This window comes from Budorcas taxicolor, chromosome 18 (genome assembly GCF_023091745.1).
Source record: "Budorcas taxicolor isolate Tak-1 chromosome 18, Takin1.1, whole genome shotgun sequence".
Taxonomy (NCBI): Eukaryota; Metazoa; Chordata; class Mammalia; order Artiodactyla; family Bovidae; genus Budorcas; species Budorcas taxicolor.
In genome coordinates, this window is record NC_068927.1 from 19982131 (window position 1) to 19999117 (window position 16987).

Here is a 16987-nt window from a genome sequence, read left to right on the forward strand (position 1 = left end):
GTCAAGGATGTGAAGAAAATGGGACTCTTGCCATTGTTGGTGGGAATATAAAATGGTGTAGCCACTACAGAAAAGAGTATGGCCACACCTCAAAAAATTAAAGGCAGAATCACCATACAATTCAGCAGTTTTATGTCTGGGTATATAGTCAAAAGAACTGAAAGAAGGGTGCTAAACAGATGCACACACACCCATGTTTATAGTAGCGTTGTTCACAACAGCCAAGAGATGGAAATAACCTAGTGTGTACTGACAGATGAATGGGTAAACAAAATAACAGTGTCCCTATTCAGTGGATGCTACATCGCGGATGAACCTTGAGGACACTGCGCTAAAAACAAATACTGTATGATTCCTTTTTTTCCTTTTTTTTTCTTTTGGCCAAGCCATACGGCCTGTGGGACCCTCAACCGGGGATGGAACCCTCACCCCCTGCAGCGGATGCAGGCAGCCTTAACCACAGGACCACCAGGGCAGTCCCCAGTACGATTCCGTTTTTCTATGAGGTACTGAGAGTAGTCAAATCCATAGAGGCAGAAATGAAAACAGTAGTTACCAGGGGCTGAAGAAGGAGGAAAGCGGGGAGTTCTTGTTTAACGTGTTGAGAACGTCAGTTCTACAAGATGAAAAATTATGGAGCTGGATAGCGGAGAAGGCTCACAACAAGAACACGCTTAATACCCTGAACTGTGCACTCAAAAATGGTTTAAAGAGTAAGCTTTATGTTCTGGTTTTTTTTCTCTTTGTGTGTGTGTGTGTGTTTTACCCACAGTAAAACACTGGCAAAATAAGAGAACTGAATGAAAACTACTTGTGTCTTGCACCTACGACCTAGTAAGGACTCAAAAAAAGTTCACTGTTACCACTGAATGTTTGTGTCTACACAAAACCATCAGCCCTCCCGAGGCTTCCTTTGCAACCGTTTTTTCAGCTGTTGAAAACCACCTAAAAAACTACCTGGACTCCAATTTCAAGTTTTTTAAGGGCACAAAAAAAATTCCTCAATCTTCCTTCTCAAAATAGTCACCTGTGATACTAAGCAGGGGTTTGAGCATTTCTCAACAACCTTCGCAAAGGCTGGGAGAAAAGAAGCTAAAGGAGGTGATAAGATGAGAAGGCATGAAAGGAGCATCCCAAACATGAAACAGTGATCCCCTGCAAAGGGATATTTGGGGGGATTTTATTTTCTTCTCTATTTTTTGTGTATTATTCACACCATCTGCAATAGAGTAAATGTGGCAAAATGTGGAAGTCTTTTTCATCTTATGAAGTAAAGGAAAAGCAGTTCAGAAGTATCTTCTTCTGGGACTTCCCTGGAATGGTCCAATGGTTAAGACTCTGCCGTCCAATTCAGGGGGAGCAGGTTTGATTCCTGGTCCAGGAACTAAGATTGCACGTGCCAAGAGGTGCAGTCAAAAAGTTTTTTTTTAAAGTGTCTTCTTGCATATAATAAAAGACCGAATTACATTTCCCTGCCCCTCAATCAGCTGTGTGACGTAATCACCCACTTCTCCCCATCACCCCGCTCAGCCCCAGGCACCCGGGCCTTCTCACCTTTCTCAGACACCCAAGCACTCTTCTGCACAGGGCCTTTGCACATGCTGTTCCCACTACCCGGAAAGTCTGCACCTCCTTCATGTCTTCACTCACAGTCACCTCCTCAGGGAGGCAGGCCTTCCTTGACTCAACCTAAAACCACACCCACCAAGTCGGGCTCCCAGCCCTCTCCCCCTTCACTCTCTCCCTGAGCCCTGATCACTAACACACCACACAATGGTGCTCACCATGTTCACTACTCCCCCACCACCACCAACAACCAGACATGGGATCAGGAGGGCACAGATGCTGACATTTTGTCGGCTGTCACACCCAGAGCCCTACTGTGGCTCTGGGTCAGGTGCCCAGGTGCCCAACAATAATCGACTGGAGGAGTGAATGAAAGAAGGGATGAGTGGAGGTTGACTTTAAGCCCCCCCGACCCACTTATTGAAGCAGCCCCAAGGCTCTCTTTTGCCCACACTTTCTTAGCAACCCAAGCACAAACTACCGAAAGAGCTTGACTCTTCTCTGATTCAGACTTTTCACTAATTCAGAGTGGCCTCCTGCCCACAGACTTTAACAAGAGCACCACGAGATGGCCCATCTCCAGGGTCCTGACCCCACATTCCAAGTCCGGGGCATTTTTCTTGAAGAGCATTTATCACTCAATCAAGCCACCCACCCTGCCAACACTGCTGAACACCACTTACAAGAGGCTCGGCCATCCTTGCTTCAAATCTCACTTGTCCTCAAATATCTCCTGTTTATCTTGGGAACGGCCTACATGAATAGTCCATTTGTTGGAAGAACATAATATTTTCCTTGGCTTTTAGGCAAGAGTCTGGCAAATGAGCTTTCCCCGTGTAACTTTCTGATGGCTTTATGCGAGCAGTTAATTAGAATTATACAGACATGTTTATAGAAGTTTAAATGAAGCATAGTTCGAGTTTGTGAAAATATATATAATTACTCACACCGACACTTCCCACTGAAAAAGAAAAGGCAACATAAGCAAGATCCCTAAAAGCAACAGCAGGCGCTAGGAAAGCCTCCGCCGTCTTCAATGGCTCCACTTTGGGGGCCTTGGAAAGACCAAGCTCCGGCAGGGAACCTGCAGCCCCACCACCTAACACTTTGCTCATTAGGCTCAAACTGCAGCCAACGCATTCCCCAAAGGGTCCCTGGGGTGGGCGCCGGGCCCCAGGCAAGGCCCGCATGGACCCGTGTACACACACGCTGGGTCTCCCCTGCACACAGGAGCAAGGCTATGATTTGCTGTACAACCAGCCATGGAGAAGAGGTCTGCAGCCACAGGCAGGTTCTTTCTCTGCCCTGCGGGAGAGACCTCAGCCTAAAGCACTGAGTGATGTCTCTGGCAGTCTGAGAACCCAATGAGGAAGAGCTTCAAGCACATCTAACCTGTTCTACCCACCACCTTTGGGTCAAGACCCCTGCTGTGCCCTCACCCTAACCTCAGTGTTGGCCAACCTAGCCAGGGATGGCCCCCTTCCCTCCCCCTGCCCAGTCCTATGGTAACACATCATGGGAGTGTCCCCTAGAATCCACTTCATCTGAGTCAAAGGTCAACCTAACTATTTGGGTCAAAAAATTCCTCAAAAGTATTCAGATTCCCAGTCTTAAAACTTCAGAGAACTACAGCCAACCTTCTCCACCTTTGTCTTGTCTAAAATAATGAGCTGGCTCCCATGCCAGCCTTCCAATTTAGCATCAGCAAGACTGATAACTGAATGGCTTTGCCAGGAATGGGATGGACTCAATAGGCAAAGGGGCCAGCTCCTTGTCTCATGGGTGAGGGAGCTCCTGGCCACAAAAAATAACCTCCTTTGCCTCCTTGGGGCAAAGCCATGAGTCCTCGGGACACATGCGGGCAAGGGTCAGATCCAGACATCCAGACATGCATCCGTGCTGCCCACTGGCTTCAGCCATGGGCCAAGCATCTATATAGGCTGACTCCAGCAACCTGGCCACTGTAAAGAGAAAATGGTCCACAGACTCATGGAGATATTTTGTCCCTCCTCTTCCTCAAAGAACCAAGAACAGAGGAAGGAATTTGGAGTCCATGGGAGAGGGAGACAGAAACAGATGAGGCAGAGGAAAGAGACGGGGGATTTGAGTAGGTCCTCCATCCAGTGCATATTTACTAAATGCCTGCTCCATGCCAGGCTCTTGCTAAATCCCTCCTCCTCCCCACTGGTCCTTCTCCTGAAGCCTAGGGACACAGAGTAGACAAGTCAAACTCAGTCCCTGTCCCAGATAGAGCTGAGAGTCCAGTGCAAAAGGAAGACTGTAAACAAGCAAGCACAAAAATAAATTCCTATTGAGACTAACATGAAAATTTTTAAAAAACAGAGATCAAGAGCAGTGGACCCAGTTGGGGAGATAAGTAGTCAGGAAAGGTGGCACTACACTGAGTCCAGAGGATGAGAATGAACCAATCGGACAAGAAAGAGGGGCGAGTGATTCCATCAGAGGGAGACAGACAAAGGAATGATGTAGTCCTAGAACAGGAAGTGGGGAAAGAGGAACTAGGCAGACTAGGATATGGGAGAGGGCCATAATGAGATGAGGCAGGTATTCCAGAACCTTGCATGGAAAGAGACACAGGCGTTGTCACAGGCCTCCTGGAGACTGCTTGTCCCCAAACAGCATCGGGTACCTCCCCACAGCCATTTCTTTCTTGTTGACTCAAATGACTTGCTATCTCCAGAAGCCAATAAGTCTAAGGAAAGCTGGGGCTCTCATGAGCCTCAGGAGTGATGCTCTATACTCTAGCCTGTGTGGGTCTAGAGTCTGCAGGGGAGGCCGTTCTTACCAATGAGACACAAGGGAGGGACCAGAAGGCCATTTAGGAAAAGTATCCTTCCTCTAAAGACAGACCTGTGTAAGGGAGCTTCTCTCTTCTGGTTTTGGGACATTGATGAGTGAGGGTGTGATGTCTGGCACCAATGCAGCCATTTCTTCACCATGAGGAGACAGCTGTGGGCAAGAGCCAATATATTAAGCAGGACAGAAAATAAAGACAGAAGGCACCTGAGTTACTGCTGACAGTGTTCAATGCCTCACTAAGTACTCTGAAGCCACACTCCCTCCAGACTTCAGGTCGTATAAGATACTATATCCTCTTTATGCTGGAGCTGTTTTGAACCTGGATTTCACATCTTCCATCCCAACTGATAGGATTCCTCTTCAGCCAGCCAGTTCTATCAAAACAGAATGTCTGGCTTAGCTGTTTGCTCTTTCTCTTTCCAGAAGACCCTACAGGTTTCTCCATGCTACTCCCTGCCTCAAACAGTTAGAGGTACAAGCCTCCCCAAAGGAAACTTACAACCTCAGGATCTTGGGGGAAAATTCTGTTCAGAGCAGTGAAACGATCAAAAATAGAAAAGTGAAGAAAGCATCATGCTTAATGACACCATCTAATAATAGTTTAAAAAAAGAGAAACCTCACCATGCCTGAGTCCATGTTCCTGCTCTAATCAGCAGAGGTTGTGTGTGCACGCTCAGCCCTGTCTGACTCTTCGCGACCTCATGGACTGTAGGCCGTCAGGCTCCTCTGCCCGTGGGATTTTTCAGGCAAGAATACTGGAGTGGGGTGCCATTTCCTCCTCCAGGGGATCTTCCTGCACAGGAGTTGAGCCCGTGTTTCCACGGTCTCCTGCACTGGCAGGCAGATTCTTTACCACTGAGCCACCTGGGAAGTCTCAGTAGACGTAACAGTGAGATCTTAGGTCATTCTATCCTTGTAATACTCCTAGGAGGTGGGGACATTTTCCTTATTTTATAGTTGGAGAAACTATATATATATATGTATGTATGTATGTATGTATGTATGTATGTATTATGTATGTATGTATATGTATATATACACATGCATATGTATATACTATATATGTATATATATATATCTACTATCTACATATATACTATCTATGTATATATAGAGAGAGATATATAGACAGGTAGATAGATATTAGGAGAATGGGCTCTAGAGCCAGGAGGCCTGGGTTCAAATCTCAGCTCCTCCATTCAACAGCTGTGTAACCTTGGGCCTCAGAGCCTCAGTTTGCTCATCTATAAAATGGGGATAGCATAACTACCACTTAGAGCTACTCTGAGGATAACATGAGACACTATATAAAGGACACCAGACCCAGAGTATAGTTTTCAACCACGGATGTACACGATGAAGGCCTGGAGGTACACTGGGATTTACAGGAGCTACTTTCTAAGCGGTGCTCAAGATACCCAGGCTAAGGGACAGAGTTCTGCAGAATGAAGAAGTTGTTGGCATTAATCTGTTTCGCCCACTTTCTTTGTTACGTCTGACTTTTCCTCCTACAGAGTGAAGGGGCTTCAGAAAGGCTACCAGATAGCTGAGGGCTCTGCTGGGTCATCTGGGGGGTGGGGAGCAGGCACCGTTCCTTAGCTCTAAAGCCAACTCCAGCCCAGACCCTTTGTCAAACTATCTGCAACTGTACAGGTATTATTCTGGGCCCACCCAACATGAGTAGATTGAAAATGTACTAGAGTCAGCTAAGAAGTTATTCGGTCCAAGCCTGCTGACCAAGCTGGGCGATGCTGCTTGAGTCTAAAAAACAGCGTGAGATCATGAAACGCCTGTCTTCTGGGGGCAGTAGACTCTAAAGGGAGCTGCTAAAGAGGAGGCCAGGAATGTTCGGAGCAAAGGCAAGCTCCTGGGAATAAGGGTGTGACCTCCCAAAGTGGCTCCTTTTCCAGATCTCTGCCCCTGGCCAATATGGACATCAGGAGGCCTGGAACCCAGAGCCCCTGGGGCAGAGCCAGGGGGCCCAGGGGAAGCTCCTCAAATAGGCCGAGGCTGAGCAGACATCTCATAACAGATCAGCAAGGGCCTACAGAGCGTTTCAGTGAAACAAAGGAGCCTCAAGCTTGCAGGACACTGAGAGGGCAGACCCACTGCAGTCAGGATCCCTAATCCCTCAGGGCGGGCAGGCACATAAATGGGTAACGTGAGCAGAGGGGTTATGATGAAAATACCCCACCTGTTGGAGAAGTCTCCACCCCCACCACCACCAGGACTGTCACCAAGCAGGACAGCGGCCTAGCGGTCCCAAGTCTACCCAGCTATTATGAGAGAGAAGCAAGAAATCTGAATGAATGCTTCTGTGAAATCTCCACATTTTTCAATGTTGGTTTATTTCTTTTAGACACAGCACAACCCAATCAAAACATATCTGTGGGCAACACTGGGCCTCAGGCCACCAGTTTGCAACCTTAATCAAAAAGGCAGAAAGAATATAACATTAAAGGAGCAGATACTGGAGTCTGGACGTTTCCTTGAGCTCACCTCGGCCCCCCTCCCTCAAATGCCCCTCCCCTAAATGGGCTCCACAAGTTCCACCCACCAGGCAATGCCCACAGCCCTGGAAACACCTCTCGAAGCAAGAAAATCCTCTTCCTGAAGCCTGGGTTTCCTCCCCGAACCGGATGGATGGATTACCATGTGGGAAGAAAAAGGCCTGCGCATGCACCCGGCTCCAGACCCCAGTATTTATACAGTTTCATAAACAGTAAGTGATTATTTTGTTTCATAAGAACAATCACTATGCAAATGAAACCTCCAGCTAATACAAACAAGGCTGTTAAATTCACTTGCCAATGTTTATGAAAAGAAACTCGGTGCAGCCCTGACCAAGCTCGCTAAGAAAATGTTTAATCACAAGATACATTTAAGTGAGGAAATTAGGCAAATAAGAATAGATATCCTGACTTTGCTCCCAGAGCCCCCACCACGACCACCCACCCCCTCCTCCATTTAACAAGACAATGAAATGAAAAGATTCCCAGAGGACCAACAGATGTCAAGACTCCAGGAGAAAAAGGCAAAAAAATGCAGAGATTAGAGAAGCACGGGTCCCAAATTTGAACAGCACCCCGCAGGGTCTGCCACCCCATTTTTCACATTTGTGTTTTTCAGTGGGGCAGTGGGAAAGGAGGAGGGGGAGGGCGCAGGGGGATCCACAGGGCGGGGCCGGTGGTCAAGCAGGGTGGGCATGCGGAAATTCCCACTGGCTCATGGTTCCTACAGTTGGCAGCGCTGAAAGCCAGGACACATTCTATGCAGGGAGCGATCCCACATGGGGCCAGGCCCCTGGACCACAGAACGAGCACTCAGGATGGAGTGAGATCCCAGCTGGCGGGCATCCTGGGGCCTTGGCTTCCCACAGCCTGCTGCAAGGCAGGGGGTAGGCCTGGGGACCCAGGCAACACCGGAGCAGGATGGAATAATGAGACGGGGCTCGGGCAGAACCCCTGGAGGAGGATCTCAAGTCCTTAGACTGCCATGCAAGAGTCCCAGAAAGAGTTAACATCCCTAGTATCAGCATGGATTTTAAAATGTCAGGGCAGTGAAAACTCATCTCATCAGGCTTACCTGGGCTCTGACCCCTATGGTTCCACCATGGACAGCCTGTGTGACTTTCAGCAAGTTACTTCCCCTTTCTGTAAAACAGTTGCCTTATCTCTAAAACAGAGTATAGGAAAACACGCCCCATGATATCATTGTGACAACATTATGTGCGTTCATTTGCTTCAATCGTGTCTGACTCCTTGTAACCCCGCCAGGCTCCTCTCTCCGTGGGGTTTTCCAGGCAAGAATACTGGAGTGGGTTGCCATGCCCTTCTGAAATCATAAACATAAAATGCTTAGCCAGGTCCTTGGAGCATATAGTAAATGCTCAATAAAGGTTAGCTACCTGGTCCAAATCCTTTGTCCCATAGAGGAGACCCAGAGAAGGTTGGTGGCTTTCCCCACCTCACACAGATCAACAGCAGACAGGGAACTTGGCCCCCAGCTCCAGTCTCTCCAGCAGAGATTTTAGAAGAATGAGGAGGCTAGGGCCTGGCGCTGCCCCAGGGCCCCTCTGGGAAGTGCGCTCAGCAAGGAGGCGGTGGTAGGAGGGACCTCTGGAGCAACAGCTCCCTGGGGTTGGGGGAAACCAGAGCCCGGCCCTGGCAGGGCCTCCCAGGGGCCCGGGGCAGGGGCAGCTGTCCAGAACTATCTGTCCAGGGAGGGGGCAGGGAGCTGCCACTCGGAGCACGCTGTGTGCCAGTCCCTGGGGCCGGGCCGGCTCAGCCTGCTGGCTCCATCCACAGCCCGCCCCAAGGGATGCTGGGGGAGGCAGCCAGGATCAGAGCCGCCGGCTGCGTGCTCCCCTCCCCCAGCAACAGGGGACTAAAGTGGGTCAAGGAGGAAGGAGGGGGCCCAGGAGGCCTGGGGGAAGGGCCCGAGGAGCTCAGGAGGCACCCAGAGGGAGGCGACCAGGGGAGGATGCCTGGTAAAGCAGAACCGTGTGTGTGGTGGACCGTGGGGGCAGGCAGGGCAGAGCTGCCAAGGGCTTGGGGGTTCTCGAAATCACTTCGGCATTATCTCCAAGGGGCCTTAGCCCAGGTTCCTACTCCCCCAGAGGTCCTTCCTTTGCCCCCTCCCCTTGGTCTCAAGGGCTCCATTTTCTCCCTAATTCCCCGCCTGTGCCAGAGCTGCACCCCCCCACCAGACCCCCAGACCGGGCGTCTGTAAGGAGTCCTCTTACAAGGCTCTCCATCAGCCCTGGCCTCCTGGCTCAGACCTGAAGGTAGGCCCAGCTTGGTCCAGCAGTCCAGCCAGCAGGGGCAGCGTGGGGAGAAGCAATCCAGCGGAGCCCACCCTTAGAAGCCCAGCAGGTCTGTGGCGTTATCAGGTCAAGTCAGGCCCCGGTCACCAGGGAGAAGAGTGAGAGTGGGCCCCACCACCCGCCCCCCAGGGTGCCCTTGGGGAGCCTGGTGCCAAATGAAAGGGAGGGAGACAGGAAATGCCAGGCAGGGCTGGTCCCAGCTTGGAGGGGAGGCCGGGCTTCGGGCCCCTCGGAGGTAGGGGTTGGGGGCCACAGCCCGACTCTGAGAGGCATGGACTGTAGTCAGCCTCCACCCCAGGCTGGCCCTGGCCCAATCATCGGCTTCTCTCCTAGCTCCTCCACCCTGCGTGGCCTTTAAAGAAAAAAAAAAAAGGAAACAACCACCCAGGCAACTCGATATGGCCCAGAAACCTCCAGGGTCCCTGGGTTCCAGGAAGCCTGCGCAGGAGGAGGTGGAGGGCAGGGAATGCAGAGGGTCGGTGCCCAGAGAGAGGGACTTCAGAAGGGAGGGCAAGCTTGCTTGCTCCTGGGCCTCTTGGCTACGATGGGTGTCTGCTGAAGGGCTGCCTGGAAACCCAGCCCTAGAGGGGCTCCTGCCCTGGGTTCAAACCCAGGCTCTGGGGAAAACTCTGGTGGGGAAGAAGATGCAGGCCCACTAGCCATGTCCTGGGCTTACGGGGCAGTTTGAGTGGAACCAGAGAGAGGTCCAGAGGGCAGGGCCCTTTAAATCTTTGAGTTCCCTCGGCAAGGCCATCCATGCCATAACACCACATCCCAGATTTCTGGGCTGGGCCTGCTGGACTCTTGGGGCCTGGGGATGGGTGGGGGACAGCAGAAGGAAGGACTCCCCACCCTGAATGTGGCAAGTAAGTACCTCCCACCCGACAGAACAGAGGGTCAGCCTGGCTGTGCAGTTCCGACGAAACCAGGAAGCAGGTACAGCCCTGTCCACCAGCCAGCCACCCTGACTGTTCCCAGGGGCTGGCCCCATCCTCCCGCCCCAGCCTGTGCAAGCTGCTTCTCCCCGGGCTGAATTTGAGAAGAAGGCCCAGGCAGGCAGGAGTCGCGGAGGAGAGTGGGGGAGTGTGGACTTGGCCACCAGCTGGGAGTTACCAGCCTCAGAGTTCATCACTGTTTATGGGTCTGTCTCCCAGCCCAGCTCCTAGGGGAGAGTACGGAAGGAAGGTGGCTCTGGGAGTGATGAGGGCGGGCACCTGGTGTCGGGCAGCCCGGCTCTGACACAAAATCTCGAAGCTCAGGCTGACCCACCATGCATTCTCACCTGCAGGATGGCGAGTGTAATGGGACCAGGCTCACAGGGCTGTTGAAGGTATTCATGAGTAAACATGTATAAAGCGCTCAGCAAGCACCAAGCCTCAGTAAATATTATCCCCTCCTGCCAGACCTCCATAGAACAGAGCACACTTGGAACTCTCCTAACAAAAGTCAGACAGGGTGAAATGCACAGAGAGGTCTGAGGCCAGGTCCAGCCTTACACCAAACTCAGACCTGGAACATACAGCAGGCCTTGTGCTCTCAGGGCAAGCCAGAACAATAGATATTTTCAGACAGTAGAGACACAAAATTCAGAATAAAGCCCATTCAGTTATCCAATTCAGACCGAACTGTGGATGCAGTAGGTGCATGAAGGCAGCTATCTTCTACTGGCCTGGCTGGAGGCCAGAAGGATGGGGACAGCTCAGGGACTTGGGTGCCAGCGACGAAGCATCAGTACATATTCCACCTCCAGGCCTAAGTCTGTGCAGAGGATATGGGCTCTAATATTATAGATTGGGCCTGGGGGTAAGGACCCCTGTCTGTGGGACACGGGATCTTGGACATCAGTAGCCTAATAACTGGACATCATCTCTGCCACAGACAGATGTGCAGTGTGAGCCAAGGCCAGGTCGCGGGGCTTCCCTGGATCACCCTTCCTCATCTGGCAAATCAGGAGGCACCCCTCCAACCTCCTCCCTGGGTACTTGGAGGTGCCCATGAGAACCTCTAGAGCCACTCTGTGCTCAGAGGTCATGCATACCTCCAGCTTGAAATCTCAGGGTCCAGGGGCCTGCCAGGGGACTCCCCAGAAAGGACCTACAGGCCACCCCACCTGCAGAGAGAGTGTAACTGCTCACCCTTCATGGTCAGTCTCACCACCCCGCCTCCAACTAAACTGCAAGCTCCCTGAAGGCAAAGACCCAGCCCTTTTCACTTGGCACTGAGCACCCAACCCAACAATAAGATCTGGCCCGGAATCAGAAACACACATCCAGGGAATGAATGAAGTCAGACAGTATCCATTCAGTAAGGGAAAGAGTGAGTGAAACCCAGAATCAGTACATGCGCTTGTAAATCTTGTGTCGGTAATTTCTTGAACATATATAAGTAAACTCAGAATTGCACTCCCACGCCCGTAATCCCCACACACGCGCCCCGGGGGGATGGATGGGGTCTGGGGGCTTGCATGCAAGTCCTGTTCGCCCCAGCTGTGAGACACCGAGCAATTGGTTTTGCCACCGTGTGCCTCAGTTTCCTCCTCTGTGAAAGGGGGATAATCACAGTACCTACCTCACAGGGCTGCTCTGAAGTTAAAAGTGAAGTGCTCAAAGGCAATCGAGGACATTTATTTATTTATTATGTATACACATCCAAGGACTGGCCCTACAGTGATCGACTGCCCTCTCCCGGCCCCGCCCCAAAGCCGCGAGCCAATCAGCGCTCCAGTCGGTACCGGTGCCCCCGCCCCGCAACCCTCCAAGGCGCACATCTGGCCAGCGGGGGCCGCAGCCCACCCACCGGTGGCACCCGGCTGTGGGCTAGACGCCGCCGCCTGCTGCCCGCCCCCCGCTCTGGGCTGGGGACTCAGGAGTCCTGGGGGCGCCAGCTGGGCCTGGCCAGCCCCAGACTCCGAGGGGCGGGCGGCGGGGGCGGCCCGCGGTGCGGAACAAGCCCCGGCCCCACCCGGGCAGCGCGAGCGAGCGCCGCAGCCCGCGCCTTCCCAGCCAGCCCCCCGCCGCGGCCGCTTTGTGCCCAAACCTGGGCCTGAGTTATTGCGCCGCAGCCATGGAACCCTCCCGGGCGGGGGGCGGCCCGACGCGTTCCCAGGACGGCCGCCTCAAAGGGGTCCCTGGGCCGCCCCGCGGGGCGGGCAGACGAGGCCCCGGGAAGGGGCCGCGTTCCCAAGCGCCTGGCCGGCTGGCGAGGCTCGCTGGGCGGGACGAGCCCCGAGGTCCCTCCCTCATGCCCCCTCCCCGTCTGTTCTCCTGCCTCCGCATCCCCCCACCCCACCCCCGGATCTCCTGGCCCTCCCCCCACTGACCCGACCTCTTTCTCCTTTGCTACTCTCCATTTCCAGTTCCCCTTCTCTCAACTCCCAGGACCCAGATCACACCGGGAAGCTCGGCAGACAAACGCCAGGAGGGTGCTTGAGGCCCCCAGATCCCACCTCCCTTCCTAGAAGCGTCTGCCCTCCCCACCCCACCAGCCTGGGGTCACAACCCTGGCATGAAAAAGGGTTGGGCCTCTGAGGCAATGGGCTGTGGGAGCCTCCTGGCCTCATTTTCCCATCTGTCAGATGGGGATGGGAATGAGGGTACAGTGCCAGGCACTGGGGACCCGGCAGTGACCAGGACAGGCAAAGGCTCTGCCAGGTGGTGCTTGCAGCCAGCCAGCCAGCGGGGTGAGGGACCCTCTGAGCCCTCCGTGGTGACCTGGGCAGGGTTACACTGAGATAGGACTCCGTGGTTCAGAAGTTCCTGGGGAGAGATAGGGAGGCAGAAGCCGCCCTTGCCCAGAAACAGCCCCACCAGACTGACTCACCACTCAGAGAAGCATCTGAGGTCTGGCTGTGCCATAGAAACCACAGAGGGCTAGGCCAGTGGGGTGCCCTGCCAGCTGAAGAGGCAGAGGCCCAGGGAAGGACCACCCCCCCAGACACATCCCTCAGCCCTTCCAAAGCACCAGCTGCAAGGCTTCCAGCCTGCCGTCCCCCTCCATCACCCTGGGCTCAAGTGTCACCTCCCAGATGGCCCTGTCTGGACAGCCTTCCTCACCACTCCCTGCCTATCCCAGGACCTGCTTTGTTTCCCAGAAATTGTTATTGACTCATGTACTTGTCGGTGGCCTCTCGCCCCTCTAGAATAAACATCTGTCTGTTCGCTGTTGTGGCCTTAAGCACCCCAAAGAGTGGCTGGTGCATGGTAGGTGCTCACCAAACGTGTGTTAGGTGAATAAATGAACAAATAAATGAGCAACTAGTAATGACAGCAGATCTTCGAAGCCTAGAAACCCAAACTGGACCCAGGTCATGCAGTCCCATGACAAGTGAACAAGCAAGTTTGAAAGTCAGAAGCTATTAACAGGTCTGAGAGAATCCCACGTTAGTATTTTGAAACTCTGAGAAGCCCTGAAAGTGTTTAAAACGTGTAACTCTGTTTAACGCAGTGGTTGCCAAATGTGTTTGGCCACAGAAAATAGTTTTTATTCTTTTGGTGGAACATCAACGAAATCCTGGAATACATTTTGGGAAACAAGAATATAAACTCATCTCTCACACTCACAACCAGGATTTTACAGATGTCAACTGAATCTTAGCATGGAGAAAGAACTTGCCTCTCTTTTTTCAGCAAAGTCAAGTCTAGCACAGGGCTTCGCATATAATAACAGGTGCTCCGAAAGTATTCCAGTGAATGGATATAAACTAAATTCATGAGCAAAGCCTGTTATTGACGTGCATTTTCTCTGTCCCTGTGCTGATGGTCTGAACCATGCAATGACAAGAATCTCTTCACTGTGGAGGTTGGGGCTCACACACACATCCATGCACATGCATCCATGCACATGCATGCGTGCATGTGTGCATGCGTGCATGTGTGCATGTGTACATGTGTACACACACATGCAGACTCACATATGCGTGCACACACACACACATATCCACCGGCATACATACAGACACACGCATACCTACTCTGGGGCATGTGCCAGCCCACACAGTCCCCTTCCATGTGCCCGGCCAATGCACCCCTTTAGAAAGGCAGCTGTCCTTGGTGAGGTGGGGTGAATGAGGCATACAGAAGCCTCATTCACAACCTCTTGGCACCTCCAGGGGACAGATTAAAAGCTTGGTGTTTCCCGCACATGTTCTCTGGCACGACATTCAAAGCACACGTACAGGTGAGAGAGAGAATGGCTAAGTTAGACCGCTCCAGGGTCTGAGTCCAACTGCAACCATCCGGAAGGCCATTTCAGTTTTACAAAGCTCCTTCTGACACCTCTCCTGGGAGGGGAGCCCCCGTTTCATAAAAATGAAGCTGAGGCTCACATGGTGAAGAAGTGGGTGGGATAAGAAGTGGGAGTCAAGGTCCGCCAGCTCAGAATCCCCCCACACTCCCCACAGCTTGGAGGTCCAGGTGGTTCCCAAGAAAGACCCTGGCCTGGGTCAGTGACAGCAGCAAGACCTCCCCAGCTCATCCTTGTCCTGCCCCTGGGCACAATTCTGCCACAAGGTCATTGTATGACCCTGGACATCTGATTCACCTTCTCTGGGAAAGTCTGACCATTCACATGACAAGGGAGTTCAGCTGATGCTTCTCTAAATCTGTTATGTCTTGTGATTAAAAAAAAAAAAAATAGCCTAAGGCCCTCAACTGAGTGGCAAGAAGTGTGTGTTGAGATGACATACTGCCTGAAAAGTACATAGCCAGTGCCTGTATACAAGGGGAGCTCATGAAACGGTAGCTGCTCTGGGTGCTGCAATTCTATCTTTCCGGACCCAAATCAAACATTATACCCTCTTCCAGGTCTTGCCTCACTCCTCCTGCCAGAGGAACTCCTCCAACCTCTCTTGGCCTTCAACCTGCACCTCTATCGGGCCGCCCTGTCGGGTCCTGTGGTTAGGGTTCTGTGTCCACTCCAGACTGTGGGCTCCCTGACAGCATGCCCTCCAGCTGGTTCATCTCTACAGCCTCCTTGGAGACCAGGCTACCGTGCTCACCAGGGTAAGATACTCGGGATATGGATGGATTGGTGGATGAAAAGGAAAGAAAGTGATGGAGAAGAGGGGAGGAGAGGAGAGGATGGAAGAATTACGGGTGGAGAAGTGACAAATGGCAGATGAATGGAGGAAAAATGGATGGATGCTAAGATGGGTGGATGGATGGGACGGAGGAATGGAAAGGAAGAAAAGGAATGGGAGAGGAGGGGAGAGGAGGATGGATGATGACAAGATGGATAGATGATGAATGGGAAATGGATGGATGACAGATAAGTGGATGGACGTTTGATGGAAGAAAGAAGAGACGTGACTGCAGGACTAGTTGACGGAAAGAAAAGCTCACACTCCCATGCTCCAGAGTGCTGTCAGTTCCCCTTCCTAAAGAAATAAGAAATATCCTATAAAGATAAAAATGGTCAACTTCACCAGTAATCAGGAAAGTACAAATTAAAACAATGGGCTATTTTTTGCCTGCCAGATTGGCAAAAAGGAAAAGTGGGGAAAAGAAGGAGAAGGAGGAGCAAAAGAAGAAGAAAAAAGGGACCTATAATATGTGGGCAAGGATTAGGAGAAACATATTCACACACCATTACTGAAGGTACATCCTCTGAGGACAGCAATTTAGAAATATCCTTCAAAATTTACAAGTGACTGCTCTTTGACTTAACAAGTCCACTTCTAGGAATCTAGCCTAAGAAACACAAAGATTTATAAACAATAATGTTACCTGCATCCTTGTTTATAACAGTGAAAAACTAAACATCCATCAATAGAGAACTATGAACCCCCCTACAGAATCATGGCTGTTGACGTGGAATAGTCTGCAACACTAACATGATGACGCCTCCTAGACTAATGGTTCTTAACTCTGGCTGCACAGCCAAAGTACCCTAGAAGCTTAAAAAAAAAACCAAACAGCTGGGGGACCACCCTCGGAAAGTTTGGATTATCTCGTCTATGGTGGGTCCCAGGTAATGTTCTTTCTTCAAGTGTCTAAGATGATTCCAATGTGTAACCAAGACTGAAAACTCACTGCTTCATGAAAACAACAAATAACAGAAAGCATAGCCACCCAGCAGATGATACTATCTAAGTTTACAATTGTATATCCATCGGTGCATATACATATGTTTTCATGTAAATTCACCACAGAAGAGGTCTGGGAGGAAAGAGAACTGTGGATAACAGTGCTCATCTCTGGGGAAGGAGGGGGTTAAATTATTTTTGAAGATGTGTAAATCAGTTATTAAAGATGTGGATATTGATAGCCCACAAGGAGGAGAACATGGATGGGTGGGGAGCACGACAGACCTCCTGTGCCTTCACTCGTGACCCTCTCTCCTTCCCAGGGTCCAGGGACTCCTCCAGCCCATGGAGAAAGCATGAGTTTCACTGCTGTCTTTTTGGGGATCCTTGGGCAGTTATAAGGTAATGGTTACTGACACAGGCCCTGGGCTAATCCCAGCTCTGCCCCCCTCCAGCCATGTGACTTTGGGCAAGGGACTTCTGGGCCTCAGTTTGTGCATCTGTGAAATGGAGAAAAATCAGAGAACCAGTAAGGGGACAGATGGGAGGAGCTGAAGGCAGGGCCTGGCACAGGTGATTGCCTGGCCACGACTGCCCCTCCACACCCCCCCCCCAACATTGGGCCAGCCATGCTGGTGGCTCTGATGGGCATATGTAGGGCCTGGACATTCTCTGTCCACGCTGCCCCCTGGCTTAGAGGAGCACCAGAGAGCCTACTCCAAGGATGCCTGGCAAAGGCCCTGGAGCCAAAAGA

The 16987-nt window shown here is 51.8% G+C and overlaps 1 protein-coding gene across 3 annotated transcripts in view; it reads right to left on the minus strand.

The window, feature by feature from the left end:
* The window catches only part of ZNF423 (zinc finger protein 423), a 342644-nt gene that overhangs the window by 313481 nt on the left and 12176 nt on the right, over positions 1-16987 (minus strand). The window contains exon 1 of one of the 3 annotated variants that reach the window (XM_052655505.1): positions 7973-8008. The exons of the other annotated variants lie outside the window; for them this stretch is intronic. The gene's annotated coding sequence lies outside the window, so the exon portion shown is untranslated. Of the gene's footprint in view, positions 1-7972; positions 8009-16987 lie in introns of those variants that run through there. 3 annotated transcript variants of the gene reach the window in all.